The sequence below is a fragment of the Dendrobates tinctorius genome, unplaced genomic scaffold (genome assembly GCF_039654945.1).
Source record: "Dendrobates tinctorius isolate UK_male_01 unplaced genomic scaffold, ASM3965494v1 ptg000065l, whole genome shotgun sequence".
NCBI classification, from domain to species: Eukaryota; Metazoa; Chordata; class Amphibia; order Anura; family Dendrobatidae; genus Dendrobates; species Dendrobates tinctorius.
Genome location: NW_027361733.1, coordinates 386,043 through 394,599, shown reverse-complemented (window position 1 = coordinate 394,599; position 8,557 = coordinate 386,043). Strand labels below are relative to the sequence as shown.

At 43.2% G+C, this 8,557-nt stretch overlaps 1 pseudogene; it reads right to left on the bottom strand.

Moving 5' to 3' along the window:
* Positions 1-8,127: 8,127 nt before the first annotated feature.
* On the bottom strand, positions 8,128-8,336 carry LOC141094976 (U2 spliceosomal RNA; annotated as a pseudogene).
* Positions 8,337-8,557: the final 221 nt, after the last annotated feature.

The window sequence follows — 8,557 nt, the reverse complement described above, 5'->3', positions numbered from 1 at the left end:
CCATGCCATACTCCTACAAGTTCAACCAAAACATCTGTCTATGGCCAGACAGCTCCGACTTGAGTGTGCTCTACTAATTCCTGAATATGTCACTCCTCAAAAGATGTAACGTTCTGAATCCAGCCACCCTCCTGCCTGTGGATTCAGAAAAGGGGGAATTGGTGACCGTATTGGCAAGTGAGGAAGGATACTTTGACATGACGCATGAACATGTCTGCATAGAACTGATGAGTCAGGAGACAGTTGGGTTTGCACACATTCATGAAAAACCTGTTCCTAATGCAGACTTTGAGTTTCTTTTTTGTAGATGGCCCCAGATACCACCAGGATGGACGATTCTACACTGGATATGCAGTAGTATCCTCACATGAGGTAATCCGAGCGGAACCACTCTCTCCTCACATGTCGGCGCAGGAGGCAGAGTTGAAGGCACTCACTGAGGCGTGTAGAGCCGCTGCAGGTAAAGTCGCTAATATTTTCACAGATTCGAAGCCCATTAAAAATGCAGAGCTGGTGAAACAATTGATGGAGGCATTGATGTTACCAGTCCAGGTTGGCATTGTCAAGGTAAAAGCACACACAAAGGTGACTCCGTGGAGGTAGAGGGCAATAGAAGGGCGAACGAGGCTGCTAAAATAGCACAAGGCGGCCTAGAGAGAGCAGTGGACGGTGGCGGGGAGTCAGCGTATTCCAGCCACATTGGGTCTAGATGTCCTGAAATCCCTCCAGCAAAAGGCTGCCCAAACAGAGAAGGTACACCGGGGGAGACTGGGAGCTGAGCTGAACTCAAATGGAGTATGGGAGAATAAGGATAAAATGTGCCCACCAAAGTCCCTGTTCCCAATCATGGCGCAAGCGGCACATGGCCCCAATCACACCTCAAAAAGTCACATGTGTGCCATGGTAGATGCCTTCTGGATCGCTCCTGGCTTCAGTTGCGCAGCCGCGAAACTTGTACAATCATGCCTCATCTGTGCACAGCACAACCAGGTAAAACAGTAAAAGTCCCTAAGAAAGCGACACCTAGGCCTCTCTACCCGTTTCAGAGACGGCAGATTGACGACATACAGCTACCAAGGTAGGAGTGTATGCAAATATCCTAGTATGTGTAGATCTCTTCTCTGGATGGCCAGAGGCCTACCCGGTGAAAACGGCTACAGCTCGAGCCACTGCAAAGAAACTGGTGATGGAACTAGTACCACGATTCGGTGTCCCTGAAACAATTGAATCAGACAGAGGTACACACTTTACTGCTGAGGTAATGCAAAATGTCATGCAAATGATAGGTGTAGAACAGGCATTTCATACACCCTACCACCCACAGAGTTCAGGGAAGGTAGAAAGAATGAACGGGACACTGAAATTGAAAATACAGAAAACCATGGAGCAGACCCATAGACCATGGCCAGAGTGTCTCCCATTAACATTATTCTCAGTAAGGTACACACCCATGGGGAAAGCTAAACTGTCACCCTTCAAGATACTGTTTGGAAGACCACCGAACACAGGGTTGTACTACCCACAGGTCTTAACACTCAATGTGGATAATTTGACAAGTTATGTAATCCAGTTGCAAAAGCATTTAACTCAAATGCATTCTCTAGTTTTCTCTTCCACTCCAGATCCAGATAGTGTGGAAGGAACTCATTGTCTACAACCTGGTGATTACGTATATGTCAAGAAACACTCCAGAAAGACCCTTGAACCCCGATATCAAGGACCTTTCCAAGTACTCCTAACAACGCCTACTTCTGTTAAGTTGGAAGGACGACCAACCTGGATCCACGCATCGCATTGCAAACTAGCCACAGGAGTTAACAAAGCATAAGAGTGCATAATGTTTTGGTTTGGTTTTGTTGCATTATCTGTAATAATGGTAGCTGCGTGGGACAATCTAAATTCTCCAATGTCCTTGAATAATAAGTTTATACAACATCATGAAAAATTACTGAATGATTGGTCAAATCATTTGCTGGATCTGCACACATTCACCAGTATCAGCCACTAGTATTCCGTTCCTTGTTATTCCTGTGCCACCCGAGGAATTATTTGCCTGGACCAGTTGTTCTGATACACTAGCTAATAATGCCACAAATAATGTGAAGTTATGGAACACAACTGTTGGAATACCTATTGTGGGATGGGTAGGATACCCTTGGTGGCAGGGTAATCTTTCAGGAGGTAATACATACCTTCAATATCTGGCATATAAAGGGGGGCTTGGGTACCCAGGAATAGAACTCGATTAACCTACCTGGGGCAAATTCCAATGTATGGCCTACAAGTTAGTTTTAATGTAACTTCCCACTCTACTGATGCCTTCAAACCAATACTGCTAGAAAGAAGGTTGCATAACACGTCCTGGGAGTATTCCAATTTATTTCCCCAGGGCAATAATGAAACTTGTTTTAATATTTCAGGTAATATACCTTGCAACGAGTCATCTGGATATGAGAAAGGAACTCCCACCTGTAGAAATCCCGATGTAGGGTATTGTAGCCCTTTAGGACAACTTCCAAATTGGTGTATGCTTCAGAATGTATCTGCGTTCATAGATTTAGTTCATAGACTGGTATTACAACATTCAGCCCTATGGGACCTACCTAGTGACATGTACTGGGTATGTGGAGACAATGCATATAAATGGTTGCCAGTAGGGGTAAAAGGTGCTTGTACTCTGGGTCGTTTGACTCCAGCTACCTTTGTTATTCCGAATGACCAGTTGAATACTCAGAGCATACCTAAACACACGTTGTACAAAAGAGCTGCTGACAATACACCTCGCCTCTCTGGGAGACCACATATAGTGCAGATGAGTGTGGCCAATAAAATTGTCAGCTCTATTTTTATTTATCCTATGATTACTCAAATGTGGGATAAATTAGTCAGGGCTACAGATTACTTAGATGACCAAATATGGGATATATTGGAGATATTGAACACCACCGTTGCTGTCCAAAATCAGCTTATTATAGTCACTAATCAGCATACCATAGTATTAGATTATTTAACTGCAGCGCAAGGAGGTATGTGTCAAGTCATCGGACCAGCTTGCTGTCATTATATAGATCCCAACAGTAGTTTAAAGTTAAGATCAAAAATAGAGGATGTTCAAAAACTTAGAGATCAGTACAATAAAGACAATGATCGTACTAAGGATAGTTGGTGGTCAGATACATTCTCCTTTCTTAATCCAGCTAATTGGTTTAAGGGTATTGGAGGCTGGATAACTGGGATTATACTAAGTCTATTACGTATTGTTGTTTGTATCTTCGTAATATATGTGCTATTGAAACTTGTTTTTTGGTGTATCTCTGTATGCAAGAAAAGATGTAGAAATAGATAAGGAAGTTTGACTGTAAACAACAAGAATGTAACTATTATTCCTTTGAGTCCTAGATTGACATCTCATTTCTGGCATGAAGGAGCGTACTCTTGCAATGATGGACGTGGCTTCAGTATCTGGGGGATGGAGAAGGTAGAAGACCTGTCTCCCTCAGGCAACCCGTCGGCCTGGGATAGTACCTGGTGAACGAGCCACTATCCGCTGTTGTTGCAGGATCCAGTGTTCCAGATTGTGAAGAATGAAGATGTCAAAGGGGGGAATGATAGGAACTGAAGGAGTTAAATTGAGTTCTGTCTATGTTGCATTCTCTTGTTTAAAACCTTATCTGTTCTTCGAGGAGATGTCTCAGACATCTCCCTTGTGAACCAAGGTCAAATACCTCTGCTTTTTCGCCTAAATGACTTTCTTTGTCGAAAACAAGTTGTAAAATCATTTGTACTGCGCATGTCTGTAAAATGTTTAAATTCTTTACTATAAAAGACGGAAGCCTAACTGATAAGCCAGAGGCGTCTTGAGAGGCATCCCGAGTGGTATTATACAGCCGTGTCTGTGTTATCCTTCTCGACGGAGCAATTGATTAGAGACATATGGTGCTTCACACCTAAGAACATCGGTCCTTCAGATGAAAGAGTAATCTGAGGGATCCCGACACCATCCTCCCCTGGTGTCTTATTCAACGCCATACTATTCATTACTTTCCATACCTCATCATCCGTCAACTCACCCATCACTCTCTCTCTCCACCTCACTCAACTTACTTTCTAATACACTTAATACATCCTCTTCCAAAACCTCATCCCTCCACTTCACTGCATACAGCTCCTCATAGAACTTAGCCACCTGTTCACACATATCCTCCCCACTTACCTCTCTTCCATCCACTCCATTCAAAACACTCATACTCTGCTTTTTCCCAAAAACCTTTTTAAAGAAAAACCTTGAGCACTTTTCATCCTGCTCCATTTTATCAATTTTTGCCCTAAACACGATACTCTTCCCTTTCTCCTCCAAGAACTCATTAATTTTTTTTTTAACTATTTTTATCTCATCCTCCACCTCCATTCCACCCTCCCTCAATTTATATAATAAGCATAAGCGGGCATTCAACTTAACAAAATTTTCCCTCTTAATTGCCGCAAGATTATACCCCACACTTTTAAAAAAAAATTTTGTCTGCCTCTTAACCCAATCCCACCACTCACAAACATTGCCAAAATTTTTCTTACCCTTACACCATTCCCCATACCTTCTCCCATACTCTTTCCTTACATCCTCGTTTTCCAACAATTTCACATTCAACTTCCACAAACCTTTTCCAAACACACCACTAACATCAATATCTAACTCACACAACACACAAACATGGTCTGAAAAAACAACCCTATCCTGCTTATATCCAACAGGGATAAAAATTTTTGAAACAAAACAATAATCCAATCTGGACTGTGTTCTTCCACTCTCAGCAAAAAAGGTGTTTAACAAAGGGTTAATATTACACACACGCTGCATATCCCTCAAATCAAAGTCAGTGACTAGTTCCAACAAAGCTTTCCCAGATACATCCACATTCACTCCCCCCACATCACAATTCATATCACCCACAATCACCACAGGCACTCTCCCTGGAACAAAGAGCTTAACTTTTTCAAATAATAATTTGCGCTCATTTTTTGCCACTGGCGCATACATATTTATAACACAAAACTTAGCATTTTTATATTCAAAATTAGCTAAGATACACCTCCCCACCTCAATAACCAAATAATTATCCAAAACAACCTCCTGTCCCTTAACTAAAATACCCACACCATCATTTTTATTATTTGCACTACCAGACCATACTGACGCACCATAAGACCATTCATCCCCTTTCACACCATCCACAATCCCACATTCTTGCAAACAAAAAATAGATGCATTTTGCATAGATAAAAAATCCAAAATTGCTGCTCTCCTACTCGCATTCTTAAAGACTCTCACATTTTGCGACACTATAGAAAAACCCATAGTAGAGAGGAAAAAAAAACAAAAAACAGCAATACAATTACTATAAGGCTCTACACATCACAAAAAAAGCCCTTGACAAAAGCCAAGGCTCACAGAAAATGAAAAAAACCAACAGGTCCACTGAGCTTTCATTCTACCCAGTATCCCCATTGTCCTCCTCCGCCATTCTCACTGAACAGCTAGTCTCTGAACCACTAACCCCTTCATACTCACTCCATTTTTTAGCTGGCCCAATTTTCCTCTGAGGTGCACCACTACATGCCTCATCACTCTCCCGATCCTCCTCCCTCTGACATTTCCTCCCACCCCTGTCCTCATCTGAAGAAAACCTTCCAATGTTCTGGGGATCTGAAGGGTGCACAGGGCTTTCAGCATCAGAAATGTGCACCTTTTCCTCGGTTGCATCCATTGCCTCCTCAAAAGAAAACATATCAGGCTCAAGAGTGTCATCATCTTCTTCGTCATCTTCTTCCACATCTTCCTTATTAAACCCCTTCTCCACTTTTTTAATTTCTGCCCAAAACTCCTTATCTTCCTTCCGTTTTTTTGGGGCATCACTCATAGAAGCACGGGGTGCTAGTACAATGTCCTCTGGAGACGCAAGGGGACTTTTCCTCTCTCTCCGCCTCCTCTCCTCTCTTTCCTCTCTCTCCATTCTTTCAGCTTCCTTTTTAATGGCCGCCAACCTCCTCCTTCTCTCCTCCTCCTCTCTCCATTCACTCTCCGAGCATCTAGGAGCCCTCCTCGGACAGTCCTTATACATGTGATCACCACTACCACACACGTCACAGGTCTTAGCCATCGGGCAATCACCCGCCATGTGCCCCTCCTTCTTGCAGTTTCGGCAATACTGCCCTTTCTCACAGGTCGCCTGGACATGCCCAAAGGAGAAGCATCTCCTACAAAACAGAGGCTGCCCAGGGTAAGTAAGGAAACCCCTATGCCCTGCCACAGAAAAGTTCGCCGGAGGGTGTCTGAACCCACCCACACAGCCAGGATCTCTTCTGAGCCTTATACGATACTTATATCGGCAATTCAAGATTCCCAAACAATTCACTTGCCTCACTCCCTTTGACACAAAGTCACAATACTGTGAGAGGAAGCTCTCCAACAATGCAGGGTCAGTAAAGGGGTTGTAGACGGTGATGATCACCTGCTTCTCCTGAAGACCAAACAGTGGTTCACATCGGACTCCTTTCAAACAGGGATCTCTGGCATGATTCCGGAACCACTCATAGACATTCAGACAATCATGCTCCGACATAAAAGTAACATCGTAGTTACCTTGATTAGGGAACTCATTAACGCTGAAAATGTCTTCCCGCCTTCCTCCAGCCTTCTCCTCAATAAGGTCACGGACAATGAAGACCACGCTGTTACTTGCCCTCATGGATGGCTCCAACGACACTCGGATGGTGTTCTTCACGTAGTTCATATTGCAGACTGTCGGTATAAAATACCACAGAAAAATCTCAGAATTCTCTGCAAAAGGATCTGGATTCCTCCAGAAAACCTCGCACCTATCAGGCTGCAACCAAATGATCGCAGCCAAAATGCCGAGAAGCGATAACCAGAAATGGTTTGCTGCTTGCAAGGCCACAGGGCTTAAGACAGGCACCCATTGTGGAGAATGACACAGACACCACCCTGAGGAAGACATTCAAACCAAGTCTGGGCGCATAACAAAAGCGCAGGCGGCTGATTTTTTTTTTTTTCCCCAGGATTCCACTCCACGCGCTTTTAATTTGCATAGGCCAACCCCTTTTTTGTTAGGCCACCCTCCCCTCACGGTCAAACGCGCTTCAGTACTAGGAAAGAGGCCAGAGGAGCACTGCTCCTACACCGCCCCCTCTACTACCCTCCCTAAATGAAAGGTCTTGCTTTAACTCTCCTGGTGCCAGATATTGTAACCAGGAGGTGAGCATGGCCCACCTGTCTGCTGAGGCTCACTCAGCAGACTGAAGCTGACTACTACTGCGCAGCTGCTACAGACTGTGGGCTGCCCATTGTGACACGTGGTCCCATTGTGACACGTGGTCGAACACATCCAAGCATTGTGTGCTATGAATGGCATGATTCCTATCACAGTGTTCCATGGATGGAACACATCCTATTTACTGCAGGCAAGCAGCGCACCTAGCTGCTGCTGCTGCTGCTACAAGCCACTAGAATACCGTCCGTCTGTCAGACAGGTGGACGTAGGCCGAACATTCAAATAACTCGCCAGATAAATCGTTGATTTTCCATTTAATTCATATATGAATTAATTCAAAATTGAACAGTAAATTTCAAAGTTGGAAGGCCACAAGAGGGGGACAATGTTTCAAAAATGAAGCGACATATCATTGCATGAGGGATGTGGTAGGAATTGAATGCTTGAATTAAGACTGGGGAAGTACTGAGGCGAAGGGGCTGCAGGCCTTGTAGCAGGTGGGTGTGCAGAAATGTAGCTATCCAAAGCCAAACACATTACTGCAGCTTGTCACACCTATACCTACCAAGCAGCAAAGGCCAAGATAGATCGTTATTTTACGGACACATTGAATACAGTACAATGCCTCCCATATAGCGGTGAACAAGAGTAGTAGTAGTAGTAGTAGTAGAAGAGTTGGTCAAGTTAAATCAAGGCTAAGGAATTGGAAATGTGCAACTTGGACCAAGAAAAACTAATTGCAGAGCAGCGACATTTGAAAAAAGCATTCAAATCATGCTTTGAAAACACTACTTGCTTATCCCAATTTCAATTCAATCTGTCTTTGGAAACCGCTTAAGAGAGTGAGTGCACCATTCCCAGAGAAACTGCCATACTGGGCTGATACGTGGAGTGAAGTGAGCAAGCTCTTTTTCCATCTCCCTGTTCTAAAAATCCATTTAATATATGGTCCCCAGATAGGGGACGTATCAGATATTAAACTGATAAGAACAGATTTTTTTTTTTTTTTTTACCATGTCAGATCGGTTGTAATTTCCACCATCAAGTTAGCTACTTAAAGCTCTTTCCGGTATGTAACCTCTCATCATATCATGGCGTTTTATATAAAAAGTTTTTTAATTTTAACCTCAGGTTAAAAAGATTGAATTGAAACCAAAACAATACACACATAGTTAACAATTTAAGCTAAAGGAAAAATACATGTTAAACCATTTATTAATACCTTACCAAAAACCTCTATTTATCTATACTTTACCAGGAATCTCCATTTC